The following is a 15,872-nucleotide window of genomic DNA, read 5'->3' on the forward strand; positions in this document are numbered from 1 at the left end:
TCACTGTTGACGTCTAGTCTTCAGAAGCTGGCGTATACTGCACTTGACATATGTATGGTGCATGCGTAATCATCGCCTGACACGCATAAATGTATGTGTGTATATTGTTTCTAGACTATCATTAGTAGGCTGCTGAATATTAAACTGGAGTTGAACATTTTAGGTTTTCAGGTTTTAATAACTCATTATGCAAATATCTGGCAGTGCAACAGCGATCAGATACTTCAGAAAGGTGCAGCTGGAACCTTCTGAGCTGGATAATGTCTGTAGGCTGACCACATAATTTTTTATAATGAACTGCATATCCTCAAGTAAAAAATAGGAGCTGAACTGAGTGTTTTTCATGAGTGTATCCCACTGTTAGAGAAATTTACTTTGATCCTCATTGTAATTTGGTGGTGCATCCTCTAGAGTTATTTATGCACCCTGCTGTTTCTCAACTTCAGGATTGTTTTCATTTAAATTGGAACTGCTGTGAACTGCTTTTCCCAAGTAAGATATTACAGAAAGTCTTGTATACGTCTTGATCGATGGTCTGGTTTGTGCTGCTGTTCTTACCTTCTAGAGTTCTATGCCATGTATGTTTCTCGGAGAAATCCCCTTGAATCGGTGCCACTCAGGGTGTGTTCGCTGTGGTTCCTTTTGTAGCCTGTGAAAAGTAGTGAGCCTGGGACTCCGGGAACCTTTCTGCCCTGAAGCTTTTATTGAAGAACTGAATTTGAATGCATATTTTCCTCAGTTTGTTAATAAACCTGTGTAATGATCCAGTTCAGCATTAAGCCCAGCTGAGTGCTATTTTATTAGTTTCATCTTATATGTCGATAACTTTTTTTTAAACCACATTAATAAGATAATGTTAGCATGCATGCTCTATCCTGTCAAGTGTATCATGAATTTCAAAAGTAGCTGACAATCAACCACTCTCTTTACATCTTTCTTTTCATCGTTTTATTTAGCTATGCAACCCTTAAGCTTTATTTTGAAGTTTTCTGTGTGTGTTTTTTGAGGACTGATCTGCTCTCAGCATTATTGTTGACCCAGTTCTGATCAGGGTGGCATGATAAATTCACTTGCTTTGTTGGGTTAGCAGATGTGGAAGTAATTAGTTATGCTGCTGGTGGAAAATTAATAGCTGAGATTATAGGTCTGTTTTGTGAATGACCCTAATGCTTTCCCACTTTTTATTTTTATTTTTAATTTTTCCAGTAGAGTTTTTGTAAACATTGATGCAAAAGGACATTGAAAATGAAGGATAGTTTTGTTGTTCTGATTTAAATTTCTCCAAACATTTTTATTCACAAAAAAAAAATGTATTCTTAGTATAACTAAAACCAGTTTCTGTGTAGAATATTTCACTTGGTATTTAGGTATTTCTTTTGAAATCTCATCTTATTGACATAAGTATGATAGTAGATAAGTAGATCAAATAAGTATGATAGTTGATAAGTAAAATCAAATGCACCTTTAATTTATTTCATGATATGACTGCAATAATATGTGCTAGATTAAATGGAGTCTTTTCACCTCATACTTTAAGGACAATTTACAAGTACTGAAAACTTGTTAAGAAAGGTGAATTTATATTTTATTCTATTGCTTTTTTTAAAATTTATTTTATTGTTGTGTGTGTGTCACAGTTTCAAATTCCTATATTAAAATCCGTTCATTTCAAACTGTATTAAATAACCTCAGGGATGAAAGCTGAGTTAGCAGAATGCTGTAATTAAGCCCACGTTGTAAATAACTGTGCACAGAGGAGCTGGTGTAAACACCTGAATGCTTCTTCAAAAATACAGATAGATTTTCCACACATAGTTTAAATTTTGTATGTTCCTGATAAGACTTCATTAAAAAAGATACAAAATAATAATAATTATTAAGTTTTTAACAGCAGTCTTGAAAGTTACTTTTACCAAAGAAATTATTTCACGAGAGATTAGTGTTTCTGACTGAGATGGTTTATATCCAGTACCTGACAGTTTAAGAGCCTTTTTTAGTTAGAAAAGCTTTTAGGGTGTTAGAAAATGGTGGGACTTCAGTAGTTTTAAGCCAAATTGCCTTTCCTTCACATGAACATCTGTATTGTGTTGATTACTGCTATAGAGACTTGCCAACATAATGTTTCTCTGTACTGTCGTCCTTTTTTCTTTATGTATAAGAAGTTCTTGGCAGGATAGTTTTAAAGGTCACTGCAGTACTGTGTTAGTTATTGCTAAATCAAATCTGAGGGTTGATATTGGTTAGGCAGTATCTTTTTTTATTGTTCTACTGCTTGCTGTATTTTTAGGAGATTACATTTATGAAATAGAGATGTGTTGAACTCTTTATTCACAGACTCTTACATAATGGCATTTATTTTCCAAAGGGAAAGTTATATGCTCTGTGATTACTATCTTGTGCCTGGGATAGAGGAAGGAGAGAGAAAAAAAGGCTAGACTTTTTTTTTTTTAAGCTTATTTCAAACTCTCCGTAATGCTCAAAGACCTCTAGAAATCTTTAGAAACTTCTGATGGAAATCCATTTTGTCATTAAATCTATGCCTGTATTACAAATTGAGAGCTTTTCACCCTCCTTAGATAAAAGGATTACTTCAGACCTGCTTTATGAAATGTAGTCCTGGGCTTTTTCCTAGTGTACTCTGGCAAAGATGTGGTAGGTATCTCAGGCTGGAAAGGATAATATAAGCTTATGTTCCTGTCCTGTGACATAGGAATTTACCTGATGAATATGATATTATCAGCAGCAGTGGTGCTCTTTTTTTTATTTTTTTTCCTTGGCTGTTCCAGTGGCTGCCCAAGCGGTTTGGTAGACCTGTTTTTTTCTCCCAGCATCTCTCAAATGGCTTCGATACCTTTTGTTCGTAACGTGCTCCTACATCTGTGGATTTAAAAGAGCATGTACTCTAAATATTAATTATCCTGGAGTTTTATGCTGTTTTCCCATATGTGGTATCAGAGTGTTTCTCCAAAACCCGGCTCGTTAGGAGCTGGCTGGGAGCCCAGGGAAGCGAGCACAGGGCAGTGGCAACACAAAGGCAGCCGCGACTGCAGGCTCTGTCCCCTCCAGCCGCTGCATTATTTTGCCATTTGGCTTCAGATCAAATAGAGTTACTTCTTAACATGGAGAACAATGCAAAAGTCACTGTCAAAAAATTCTGCAGAAGTCTAAACTGAGGTTAAAATAGGTGTTGGAGTAATGATGTGTTCCTCTGTGGGTTTTGAGCACGGTAGGCTGGATTCAGGGTGTCCCTAAAATGCTGATTGCTGGGAGCTGTGGTGTTACAGCCAGGACTTCTCTGCATGGGTGCTGGTTCTTCTTTCCCTACGTGTCTGGTACTGTGCTACTGGCCACCCCGAGGAAAGGTTGGTGGTCTTGGTGGGCCTTGGCCGAGTGAGGATATCACCAGAGTAATCGAAGGAGAATACCTGGACGGGTCTGAAGAGGTTGGTCCCCAGGATCCAGGAGACAAGTTCAATATCATGTCGTCTGAGAAATTAAAAATAACTTCTCCTCCTCCAGAAATCATCTCAAATGTAAAACAATTTGCAGAAGATCTGAGCAATATCTGTGCAACAGAAATTTGTGTCACATAACTGCCATCTTGAAAAACATTACTTTTATTACAAAAGAGCTTAAGACAAAGCTTAATAGAGCTTGAGGCTGTGCTCTCGGCCGTGGCACGTAGCTCACTGCTCATGGAAACCTCAGAGCGACTGTTCTGTTCCACCCCTCTCCTGTCCCTTCAGCCCAACGCACAACCTCTGTGCCCATCCAGGTGGATGAGAGGGAGCCAGATAAAGCTCTTGTCTCTTAGCAGCTGCCTGGCAGGCGGAACATGCTGTGGGAAGCTGTTGGTCCGTCTGAGCGTGCAGTCAGGCTGGGCAGCCCAAGCCAACGCTGACGCTGTGTGCCCCCCTCAGCTGAAGTTGTTTCGCTACCCGTGCCAGACACGGCTGTGCTGCCTGTTCTCTGTGCTGCTGAGCGCCCCGGTGCGCGCAGGTATCCCGTGCTTCAAAGGCTGCTGCGTGCTCGCTGCCTGCGAAGTGAGTAAGCGATCGCTGCCTTTGCTGCTGATGGACCTTTTAGAGAACCGCTTGCATTAAAGTCTCGGCAAATCTGGGCTGTGAACTTTCAGATGCGGTTTGAGGGACTTTTAATGAATGTAAATGTGTGCTGCAGCAGTCCTGCCTCACTCCCAGACTGCTTCCTTGAAGTACTGAAAGATTTTTATTTTGATTTATACTATCAGTTTCCTTGCAAAAGAGAGATGAGGCAGAGAAACAAAATGGAAAAATAATGCTGAATGTGTTCTGTGGAAGACCAAATCCCCTCTGACTGCACGCCTGCTGAGATAATCAGATAAGCAAAATGATTTCAACTTCCCATCCCCAATATAAGAAGCATTCAGTCAAATTTGCACTGATTATATAGCAGTGCATTACTAATAGGACTTAATATAAACCTTTTAAATCCAGAGCGTATTGCTAGAAAAACAGATCTGAAGCACTGAGTTTGTAGGCAAAATTCCTCTTGATGTAAAGGAGCCAGAGGAGATAATTTGGTGCCACTTGGTTCTGCAGTCAGTATTTCACTTGACTACAACATTTTGTCCAAAACTCATCCAGTTCAGTGAGCTCCTTACGATGGATTTAGAATTATATTGTCTGAGAAATTTTGTTAAAGACCACACAGTGACTGGTGCAATTCAGCTCTTTTCAAAAAAAGCAATATGAAGGAGATGAAAACCTGCAAAACTCTTAACATCTTCACAGAGGGTTTGTATAAAGTCTTAATACACCAGGCATAACTACTCTTGCCCATTAGCAACAGTTTGCATGTCATTTGCTGTGTGTAAAGTCTGCCAAATTAAGCAAGATGGGTCCATTAAGACTCACGATGTGCCTGCAGTGTCTTTGCATTTGTAAGGATACGGAGTTGGACGTTGGAATTCATGTGTAACTGAGACACTAATTGATAGAGGGATAAATGAGGTAAACTGTGTTGTGTGCAGCAAAGCATAAAAATACATGGAAAGGTAATTTGGTCAAATTTTGGTGATTGATCAAATCAAGAAAATCGTGCAGATCTTGACACTTGCTACTACACAACGGTCTGTGACGAAGCGTGCTTCAGAAAAGCGAGCAATCGCGGTCGTTGCGCTGTGTTCTGTAATAATGACACTCGCAGAAATGAGAATATGTGAAAAGACTGAGAGCAGAGCAGCCAAGAAGTCTTTGCGATGGCTCCCCCTGTTCCTTGCGGGTGTTAGGACGAGTCAGGGTGGGACGGGAGGTTTGGCCAGGGGCACGCTGTGAGGGAGCTTTGCTGCGAGGTTTGCCGCAGTTTGCTGCGGCAGCTCAGCACTGGCGCTGGGCCGCTACAGCCGCCACTGAGCCCAGGAGCTCCATAAGAAAAGAGGAGGCTTTTGTGTTTCCTTGGCACATACCTAGAATTATCCTGTTCTCTAGTTTAAAAGATCAGGCTCTGTATGTAGGTCTTGTTAAAGCTTTCTTTTTTTTTTTTCTTTTCTTTAGAAAAAAAGAAATGGAATGCAAATTTGAAGGTAAAGTTCTCCACTGCTAATGTAGACAAACTTTTGCTGCTATAAAGCTACCATACCTGTGTCTGGCTTCTCCTTTTTTTATTATGGAGCAGCTACAGAGGAATTTATAGAGGAAGGGATGTGCAGCCAGCCATGGGTTGCTGCTGCCGCTTCCATCCTGCGTGGAGCAGAATAGGCACAAACAAGGGAAAACAGATCCAAGAAACACAGCTTTGATTGTTTTTCTGGGCTTCTCATGTCATTTTACTTGCACAATAGTCAGAAATTATAGGCATAAAACCTCTTTTTGGCTATTTTGACTCTGTAGATATTAATTTTCTTTTCCCTTTTCTCCCCTTTTTCCCTGTACGTAAAGCAAAAGCCCAAATGTGACCTAGCTAGCAGCTTTTATTAGGAACTACCAACCTGGGTTCTTGCATGCAAATGAATGTTTGACCTTCAGAAGACGTGCCACGCATTGTTTGTGCCCCTTTTGGGACAGAGGTCTGTATGTAGGAGCAGATATATTCTTGCTCCTCATTCCAGGCTGGAGAGGAGCCCCGAGTGGCAGTTCCCGCGGCGTGGGTGCTGGGGTGAGGGAGGGACAGCCCGCATGGCCAGCGCTGAGCCCCAACATCCCGCTGCCACCAGCTGCCCTGTGCTGCCTCTGCTCTTGCTCGGTGGCAGGGCAACAGAGCTGCGAGGACTGGAGAATCAAGCGGGTATCTACTCAAGTTATTTATTTCAGCCGGTTGTCTTCCAACAGAAAGAGAGAATTGAAGCATTAAAAGGCAGCAGAGTCCATGACCCTCGAGTCATCCCTTTTTCTTACACCTCCATTTCCATCTCCCTCTGGTCCAGTGCACGTAACCTGCTCAATTCCTGCAGCTGAATTCCCACAGAAGTACACGCAGAAGTGTTTGCCTTGCTGTACATTATTCATCAAAATGGAAATGAGATTATCCTTGACATTTAGCAAGTGCCAGGATCAGGGCAGTGTGTGCCTGTTGGCTCGAAGGTTAGCTCTGAACTCCTGACAGCCAAACTTTCTGCGAGACGCTCGGATCGGATCTCTGGTACTGGACAGGTGTTTGCCTTGCAGATTTTTTCTGCATGCATGGGTGTCGTCTGTTTCACTGGGCACAAAGGAAACGCTTCTTGCTCCTCATTCTCACATAATTCAAAAGCGTGATCAGGTTTGTTCGTAGAGCTATGCAAGGTTTTATATGGCTGTTCGGGGTGAATTCTCTCCATTATATCACAGAGCCAAAAGTGAAGAGAAAGACTCACCTAAAGGTAATGAGTACTGAGACAAGATAAATCAATACCATCTTCTGCAGGTAGTTTGCTTGCAGCTATTATATTAAACTGTTGTAATGTATCCGAGAGGAGTTTAGGCTTGTGGTCAAGGCTAGACAAAGTGTTTGTCATAGGATTTAATGAAAAAGGTTTGTTTTCAAGGTCACAACTTCTTTTGAGTGAAAAAGAATAGCAAGAGTAGTGCTAGCAGAACAGCTCTGCTAGCCAGCAGTAATAGCTTACAGCACATGCAGACAAAACTCTAGAGGGAGAGCAAATCTCACTTTCTGAGCTGAGCAGTGCATCTTGTTTAGCAATATGTTATTTCCTCAGGATTTACGTGTGAGGGGTTTGGTGGTGTTTTAATTTTTTGAACCTTATGATTACTAGTGAAGACTTGAATTTAGAAACATTAGTAGAAAAAAACAACTTAGCTGCTGATGTGCTATAGATACGTAGCACTATATAGCTTAATCTTACATACTAAAAGTTCCAGTTTCAGGGCAATAAATAAATAATAATAATAAAAAGCTGTTAAAAGCATCATGAAAGGTGGTTTTTAACCATAGTCAAAACTGCAACTCTATTTGTTTTCATATGTTAGCTTAGTAAATGTGCATAGCTTGCTCTGGAGAGGCTAGTCTATGATGACTTGCTTGCAAATGATTATTTGGTGAAATAAAAATAATTGCGTGAATTTTGGCAGGCGATCTGTGTCTTTTTTTAGATCCTTGAAATGTCCTGGCTTTAAAGATGCATCATGTTCTGTGATGCATAAAATAAATATAAAAAATGAAAGGAATGTGTTTCGACACTTTTAACTATTCTTGATCTGAGAACAGTGAGACTGAGGTGTGTGGAAGATGCTATTTAGTAAAATTAAAGTGAAAAAAATTGCAGTGAAGTGAAACAAATGGTGGGGTAATTAGTTTCTCTATTTTTTTTTTAGAAAAAATCATGTACCGATAGTGAAGTGCATTAGGCATAACATAACCCAACCTATTTAAAGCCTTCTGTGTGAAGTAATGTAACTTGTGTAACGAATTAGTTGAATTAAGTAGGAGTTACTGCAGTCCCTGGTGGGCACAGGTAAGGGAAGTGCCTTACGTGTTATTGCATCTTAACTCGCGGTGAAACGTTTGTTGTTTTCTGCAGGCTGCTTCGTCTTTTGTCTCCTCCTGAGGAGCAGGCACCGTGTCCAGCTGGCCAGTCCTCTGGAGCAGAGGTGCCCTCCTTACCACGGCATACAACAGACGTGTCAGAAAGCTACAGCACTGCATCTGCAGCTCTAAAACGTATTACAGGGGCAAGGATGGAGTGGCAGTGCTGTTTCCTGTGCTGTACCTGCCACAGCCTGGTACGTCTGTGCTGTTACTCGGTATGCCAGCATCGTCCCTGGGCACGCCTGGTCCTGCGGTCAGGGTTTTGTCACCACATTGCCTGCCCCTGAACAAGGGCCAAAGGTGTTTCAAATTCTTTGGTTTCTGGCCTCACAGCGCTGTTGGCATTTTGACCACCTTAGCTGTTGACACTGTAACTGGGACGATGGCCTCACCCAGCCACCCTGTGACTTCCCCTGCTTTGCTATTTCACGTGGTTATGGTACAGTGGCACGTTCCTTCCCCCTGTGAACACTGCATGTGATAGTCTGGGTGTAAAGCTTTGCAAGTAGCAAGCTCCTGATGTTGCAGCCGTATTGCTGACCGAAGTCCTGCCTGTGGGAACTGGGCTCTCGGCCACGCTCAGCTCCCGGCTGGAGCTGCGGGAGCGCCGCCGCTGGCTGTGCTGCGGGGGCTCGGCGTGCAGGGGGGCAGTGGCGCTGCCCACGGAGCAGCTCCGATGCCTTCAGCTGATGGAAGTTGGCCTCACAATTTTTAGTCTTTGGTTGACTCTGAGTTCCAGCAAACAGAGCTGCGGTCAGGCTCCGCAATGGCTGAAGGCAGGGTCCTGACCAAGGACCAAGCGCTGCGCTTGCTGGCAGCACGAGTTGTGATCCCGATCGATATCCGTGAAGGAAGCGCTGGTGACAGGCAGAGCAGACGTTCAGGCCGTCAGACGAGTCACAGAGTCACAGAATCGCTTAGGCTGGAAAAGACCTCTGAGATCATCAAGTCCAACTGAATCCATCAGTGCCTTTCCCTGGCAGCGTCACAGATGCTGTGAAATGGAAGGGACGTTAGCAGCAGCTCTGCTGGCTCTGGGGAAGGCCCTTGGTAGAAGAAGACATCTCCTGTGATGTTCTCTGTTGATACGCTCAGCCTGAGATTGTCTCAGAAGAGCACTGCAAACAATGCCATTAAGTAGGGAACTTAAAAAGTTATTTTGATAACTCTGAAATATTTTTTTTAGTATGTATTAGCTCCTGTGTTTCCAACTGAAGTTGGCTTTGAAATAACCAAATCTATACATATGTCATTATAAAACAAAACAAACAAAAAAAACAGGAAAAAATGTTCATATTTAAAATTTAATGCATTCATGCTTGGGTCCAATTCTGTAAATTTTGTGTTGCAGTCTTTTCATAAGAGCACCCTTCAATGATACATTGCATCTGTGGAAACAATATTGCTTTTAACTTCAGTTATATATGCAACATGTCAGAAAGGGAACATCTATACTCATAACATCTTCCACAGAGCTATTGAATTTCTCAGGTTACAGAAACCATAACTAAAAAACGTATTTCTCAAATATTGTTTGATTCATAAAGTTCTTAACTGCTCAGTTACTGTGTGCTAATGCTCATGACACTGGTGTAATTGAAGCAGTAAGAGGTGTTTCTCTTCATTTAGTGCCAAAACAAATATGAAACATTAAACCCCCGTGGGTGCAGATTATTGCAAGCACAGGCTGATGGGTTAGAAATTGTTGAAAGATGAGATTTATGATGACTAGCATTGCTTCAGTTGTCAAAAAAATCTTGACTATGAAATGAACCCTTTTTGGTAATTGACGAGGTACTTTTTAGGTAGTGTACAATGGTACTTCCTCTCTCTTCCTCTCTCTCATCTAATTTTATTGTTTGAAGTACACGGTGCTTCTGAGGTTTCAACTTTCTAATGTCTAAAACCCTTGAAAACCTAATTACTGGCATTCCTTAAGTGATTTCCAGATTTTGAGACTCTGGATGCATTTTTTTTTTTTACTGATATTAAAGAAGTACCATTCTCTAAAACAAACATTTTGGAAAAACTGCACAAGTTTGTCTCTCTCGGCTTTCAGAGGTTCTGAGGAAGGTTGTTATTAAGGAGATATCTAGAAAAGCAATATATTGCAAAAGACGGATCGAGCAGAACTACTTGATTCATGCGTGTTTCTAATACATCCTTGCCATGTGCTTTCTGGCAGCTTTTTGATTTGTCTGCAAGACTGTAAAATGTAATTCCTCCTGTAAGAATTTTATGAAAGAACTTCTTAGGTTGTTTTTATTAAAATCATTGGGACTAAAACGTTAATGCGTAACCTTTGGATAGATTTGAAAGTAAATTCTCTGTAAACCTTTATAAAGTAAATTCTGATGTTGACTGCTATGCAAACTAGAGTCTGTCTGACGTTAGCAAAAAAAAAAAAAATCCAACAAAACAACAAAAAATTGAGGCAATGTTGCAGTCATAGTATTTGTATAGAGAAGTCATAAGCCCTTCCTTCAAACTTAATTACTTCCCATGTTTGATTTATTTATTTTAGTAGCATTTGTGGTTTTTATGTATAGTGTAAAATATTTTTATATTTTATGTTGTAAGAAATAATTTGCTTTGTTCATTAGAAATTACTGATTATTCAGCCTTTACAACTTGATTGCTATTGTCACATCTGACAACATAATTGAATAGTTTGTTTTTTACAAGGCAACATTTACTGTCTAATACTGTAGTAGAAGACACTTTTTCTTTTGTCTTCTTTATCAGTAAGAGAAAAGAAAGTACTTCACATTGTGCTCAGATTTTGAACACTTCCATTGTTAGTTAAAAACCAATATGTAGGTTGCTTAATTGGATATGATTTCTTTTAAAAGCATTAATGCAAGTTCAGTGCAATTTAAATTTCATTGTGCAATTTTGTGGCATTTTGCCTTCTCTTTAGAAACTAAAAGAAGTTTGCTTGGTGCTATTGCACGAAAATCAATGCCTGATATTTGTCATTTGATTCTTGCTTTGTCCATGCAGATGTAGGGTGAGTCCAGAACACTGAAGATCTGCTTTGAAATATTGTCCATGCCCAGATTGCTGCTGATGCTGGTGGGATGGCTACATCCTAGATTAGCAGAAGAGCCTGATGAAGAAGGCACATGCTAGTGACAACAGTATGAAAACCTGTTTGTCCTTCACCTCCTGTACTTGTAGGAGCTTGGGCAGGGGGACCAGTCTTGCCCAGTCTTGCTCTTCTTCCCTCTGTTTGGACCACACTTCTTTCTTCTGCTCCTCACTTCTACCTTCCAGGTTGTTTGTGTCTCACTGCCATTTTCTTTTGACTCTTTTTTCAATGGTATTTGAATTGATGAAACCATTAATCAAAGCCTAAAATAAATGTTTATTGCAATATATCCTAATTGCTTTGAATTTTAGGGTAAAACACTTCTATTTCCTTGAAATATGTTTACAAAAATGGGTTTAGAAAACTCAGGATGCTCAGTAAGAGCTGGGAACAGGTTCTTCTGTTTCAGCCAGTCAGGGTAAGGAAACGTTTCCAAAACATCTCATTCTACAGAAGTTGTGGGGTTTTGATCAACAGTCATTTAGCTGGGCTTCCAAGCTTTATTCTACTGCTAGGGTCAGCTTTCTGTCCTGTGCTACTACATCATGCATCAGACCCAAAGGACAGTGACACTTTCAGCAGTTTCACACCTTTAAGGACAAGAGGTGTATTATGTAGACTTCTATTTTCCAGAGTGTCTTGTTTTTCAATTAAGCAAAGATGGAGACTGCTTGGTGTGACTGGAAAATAAACTGTCTTGAAATGCCTTTTTCTTCCAAGGCATGGAAGGATAGTCTGGAAGATCAGCAGGGAAAGTGCTAGAATGTAGCTGAGGAAAAAAAGGTGGGGAGAAAAAAAAAAAGAGAAAGTAAAATTCACAGTTTCCTAATTTCCTTTATTGTTAATGAAACAATGCTGTGACAGAAAACAATTGCTCCTGCTGATGGCTCCTGGCACGAAAACAGAGACCTTATTCATAGTGCCAGGATCCTTGTTAGCCACGTTAAGGTGTGGTGTTAGGAGTCTCGTAGCTTTCTTCCTATTCTTGACTCCTAAAAGGCAGTGAAAAAGAACTTTTTATTTTTTATTTTTCCCAGACCAACGATATTTCCCAGTATCTTCTTTTTCTTAGCATGGTAAGAAGGGCGTGCAGATGGTCTTTGCCTGCATAAGCCCTGATTGCAGCTTGCCAGGGAAGTAGCTGAGCAGCACAGGGCCTTCAGTTTGGAAGGCAAGAAGTGCCTGTGATAACAGACTTCAGACTTTCACCGTGCAGTTGTGAATACTTCAGAAGTTAGGTTGGTAATATTTTATTTGCTGTTGAATGCCAAGATAAAAACATGAAGTGATTTTAAATTGACCTCTCAAAAAGAGTTTTACTTGGAAAAATATCTCCAGCATCAAGAAATCTGGCATTTGTTTTCCAGTGTTGTGCTCTATCTTAAACATTGTGTTTCAGAGATGTTCAGTTCGGACATCAGTCACACAGAGTGTTTTGTACCTCATACAGAATACAGATTTGCTGATATTTGGGGAATACTACTTCAATTTCACTTTTTTTTTTCTTTTTCCCAGAATATAGTGGAAAATACAAGAAATGCACACAAAGCCTGGTTTGTGTGCAGAAGTTAGGTGTTAGGTTTGTCCCTGTATGTCCTTGCAAATTTGATTCATGTTGAGAGCAAGACAGAAATTGTTCACTATGGAAGAAAATTGAGCTCTGCAATCATTTATTATTTTTGCAAACTTTTTATTGTGAATACAATAAAATATGATGATGCAAAATATCTTTGGCATAATAAGAAAGTGGGTAATTTTCCTGATGCTCAACCCACGAGGAAGAATCTGGACTGGATAATCCCACAACAAGCCATTGCTGTGCTGTGAGCAACGTGTAAAGGGCATGGAGGAGAGCTCTGCTCTTCCTGAGATGATATTGCTTGTCTCCCCTTATGCCACAGGGCGACTAAGGATTCTCTAAAAAGTACAAGCCAAATTCCTCCAAGATTTGCATAGAAAAGTCCTAGTGAGCAACTTGGGCCACCCACAGCCAATTCTGAACTGAAGAAGGCCGGGGCTAGGAGTACTCTGTCCAAGATTTTAAACGCAAGAGTAAATTGAAAGAAAGCAAATAGGTCCGTGGTTTTCAACACATTAATTTTCAATGTTCATATATTTCATTTGTGCCACAAAGATGCCAGTGATTTAAAATAATTGTGGAGTGGATGCCTGGAAGCAGAACGCACGTCATGTTGAGTTCCTTCAGCAAGACTGAGTCATTCTTCTTCTTTATTGTACCTTCCCGTTACATCAAATGTAAATGGACATGAAAGGTGTAATTTCCCTGGGGACTGAGCTGACACTTTTGTCAGGTTTGGCCCAGCATCCTGTCATTCTGTTTCCTTCTCTGTCTGATTTTGTCAAGTATCTGTCTTAGTTTTCCACTGATAGTTACATAATTGCCTGAAGCTCTACTAATTAATAATTAGCATTCACTTTTCTCCTCTGCTTTTCAAACCAGTTTTATTTTTGTGGACTCTGGCAGAGCTGCTGCCCGTTAAGGGTGCTGAGCTGGGTGTCTGGTTCAGCAGAACTGTCACCACTCATTAAAGGACGCCGCACTAGGCCACCTTCAAAGTGGAGTCGGTTCCTTGCCTTCTCTGTTCAGGGGATCCCACCGAAGGAACCCTTCCCTCTCTGGCTCTGCTTTGCAGCAATGACCAAACAATGGCCCTGCGAGGTCATTCCCCTAACGAGGGTGAAGTGAGGCCGGGATGGTGCTCTGATTCCCTTCGTGAGGTCGAGCAGTTGCTCAAAGTGTTATTTGAGGGTCTATTTTAGCTGTCTTGTTCGTGTATAACTCCAAATAATTTTGTGCCATAAAAATCTCTCAGAATAAAATTTAGTTTAAAAATTAGTTATGGCTGTATTTTCAAAGCAAAGGGAGTGAATGAATATCTTTCTAAATTCAGAACAGTTCTAAATCTCTGCTTATACTGCTTGGGGAAGATTCTCTGCACATATTTTTTGTTGAATTGAAGCTGTTTTCCATGTGAGGGAGTTTCTGTTAGAAATGCTAATGAAATATTAAGATAATATAAGATGAATGATTTTCTTTTTCCTAAGTAATCTGTTGGTGAATTCCTCCTATAGTAGGGCTAAGTATGATTCCTGTTCATTAAACAAGACGACACAACATTAGAAGTTAAAATAAATGCTATGCAGGGAGCCCTGGGCTCTGAACGCACTTCCTGCATTTCACTTAAGTACCTTTAAGTTCTCACTATTTCTTTGATTTACATTTTCTTACTCTGCTCGGTAGAATTGGATAGAGCCTTCTGAAGTTAGTGTAAAGGTCCTGTCGGCTTCAGGATATTTTGGAATAGTCCCTAAATAAAGAAGCACTAATCCTAAACAGTGGGTCTGCATTACAATTATGAAAAGATTTATTACTATTATTAATATTATTATTATTGTTTTTTTTATTTACTGTTGCCTAAGGTGTCACTAATTATAATTGTCTAGGAAAGTATGCTTTTTTTTAACACCAGATTTACTCCAATTATAAAATCTTCATTGTGATTTCTTAGTGAAAAGGTGGAGAGAATCTATTGTCCCTGGACTAAACAGAAAAGTCTCACGCTGACAAAGCTTCTCTGACGCTAATGCCGTGCCATCCTGTTTAATTCCCCACCTTTGGGTTTATTCAGCTCTGTCAGTGGAGTGGCTGATGTCTTTAGTCCCTTAGCAGCAGGTTATGTCAGGCGCATTGTGTACATCTGCCTTTGTAAGAGCCAATTGAGTTTGGAAGGAAGACTTCTAAAAGTTTAGTTTCTTGGCACTGTAAAGCCTCTCCTGATGCTACTTGTGAGCGAGAGTCCTTCTCTGTCCCCGGTACGTCTTATCACGCTGCTACAATTTGCCTGATGACCTAAGGGTCTAATTCAAGGAGCTAAAATGTCAGAAAAAATACCTGCTGGTTCTGGAGGGCAATTTTTTTTTCTGAGCAGGTATTGGTGGGAGCAGACAGGCACCGGTGCCGGTGGCAAGAGCCGAGGCAGCAGCACACCTCCCTGGCAGCGTGCTGCCCCTGTGCTGGGGCTGTGCCGCCTCCAGGTCCAGCCACATGAAGTGGGGGGTGGCTGAGGGTCCCAAACTGCCAGGGGCAACACCCCCACTGTACTGAGAGGGACTTCTGCAGAGAGCTAGAGTGGTTAACTTTGGTTACTTCAATTATATTCTTCCTGGTCCACCGTCATACACGCGCTGATCAATACTGCAGAAGGACGGTGCAGGCTGCCCAGGGCTTGGCAGATGTTCAGCTAACTCCAAACCCAGGGCAGTAATCTCCAGAGGAACTCGTGCAGTGTACCACACCACTGTTATTCACCTACCCAAACGAAAATATTTGAATATTATCCCGTTTCTCATATGAGAATCAAAGCACAGAACTTTAATTTTTTTTGCCATTTTATTTTAAAATATATATTATTAAATACTATTAAAACTTTAATAAGTGCTATAGTTCATTAAAAAAATATTTCTTTTTCAGGTCTTAGGAAAGATGCCTTAGGAAAGATACCCCAGGTAGACAACAACTTGTAATACTTTTTTTCCTTTTTTTTTTTTTTTCTTTTTCCTGGCTCTACATTCCATCTAGTTCTGAACTTACAATAAAGTACATTCAAGCTTCAGAGACTTGTCCTCATGTTCTGTAGTGTTTTAAAAATGTTGAAGCTATTTATTTTAAAGGTATACATCAGACTTTTTGCCTGCAAGAAATTCAGTTATGGCTATTTTGTGCTTCACTCCACATACAAATAAGGTGTCACTGTGA

General features: G+C 40.6%; 1 protein-coding gene across 3 annotated transcripts in view; it reads left to right on the forward strand.

Moving 5' to 3' along the window:
• Positions 1-11,382, forward strand: part of LOC310902621 (uncharacterized protein) — a 56,713-nt gene extending 45,331 nt beyond the window's left edge. For all 3 annotated transcript variants that reach the window (XR_014586821.1, XR_014586822.1, XR_014586823.1), the window contains 2 exons: positions 7,997-8,198; positions 11,008-11,382. The gene's annotated coding sequence lies outside the window, so the exon portion shown is untranslated. The remainder of the gene's footprint in view (positions 1-7,996; positions 8,199-11,007) is intronic.
• The last annotated feature ends 4,490 nt before the right edge of the window (positions 11,383-15,872 follow it).

The sequence above is a fragment of the Anser anser genome (assembly GCF_964211835.1).
Source record: "Anser anser genome assembly, chromosome: 7".
Classification (NCBI taxonomy): Eukaryota; Metazoa; Chordata; class Aves; order Anseriformes; family Anatidae; genus Anser; species Anser anser.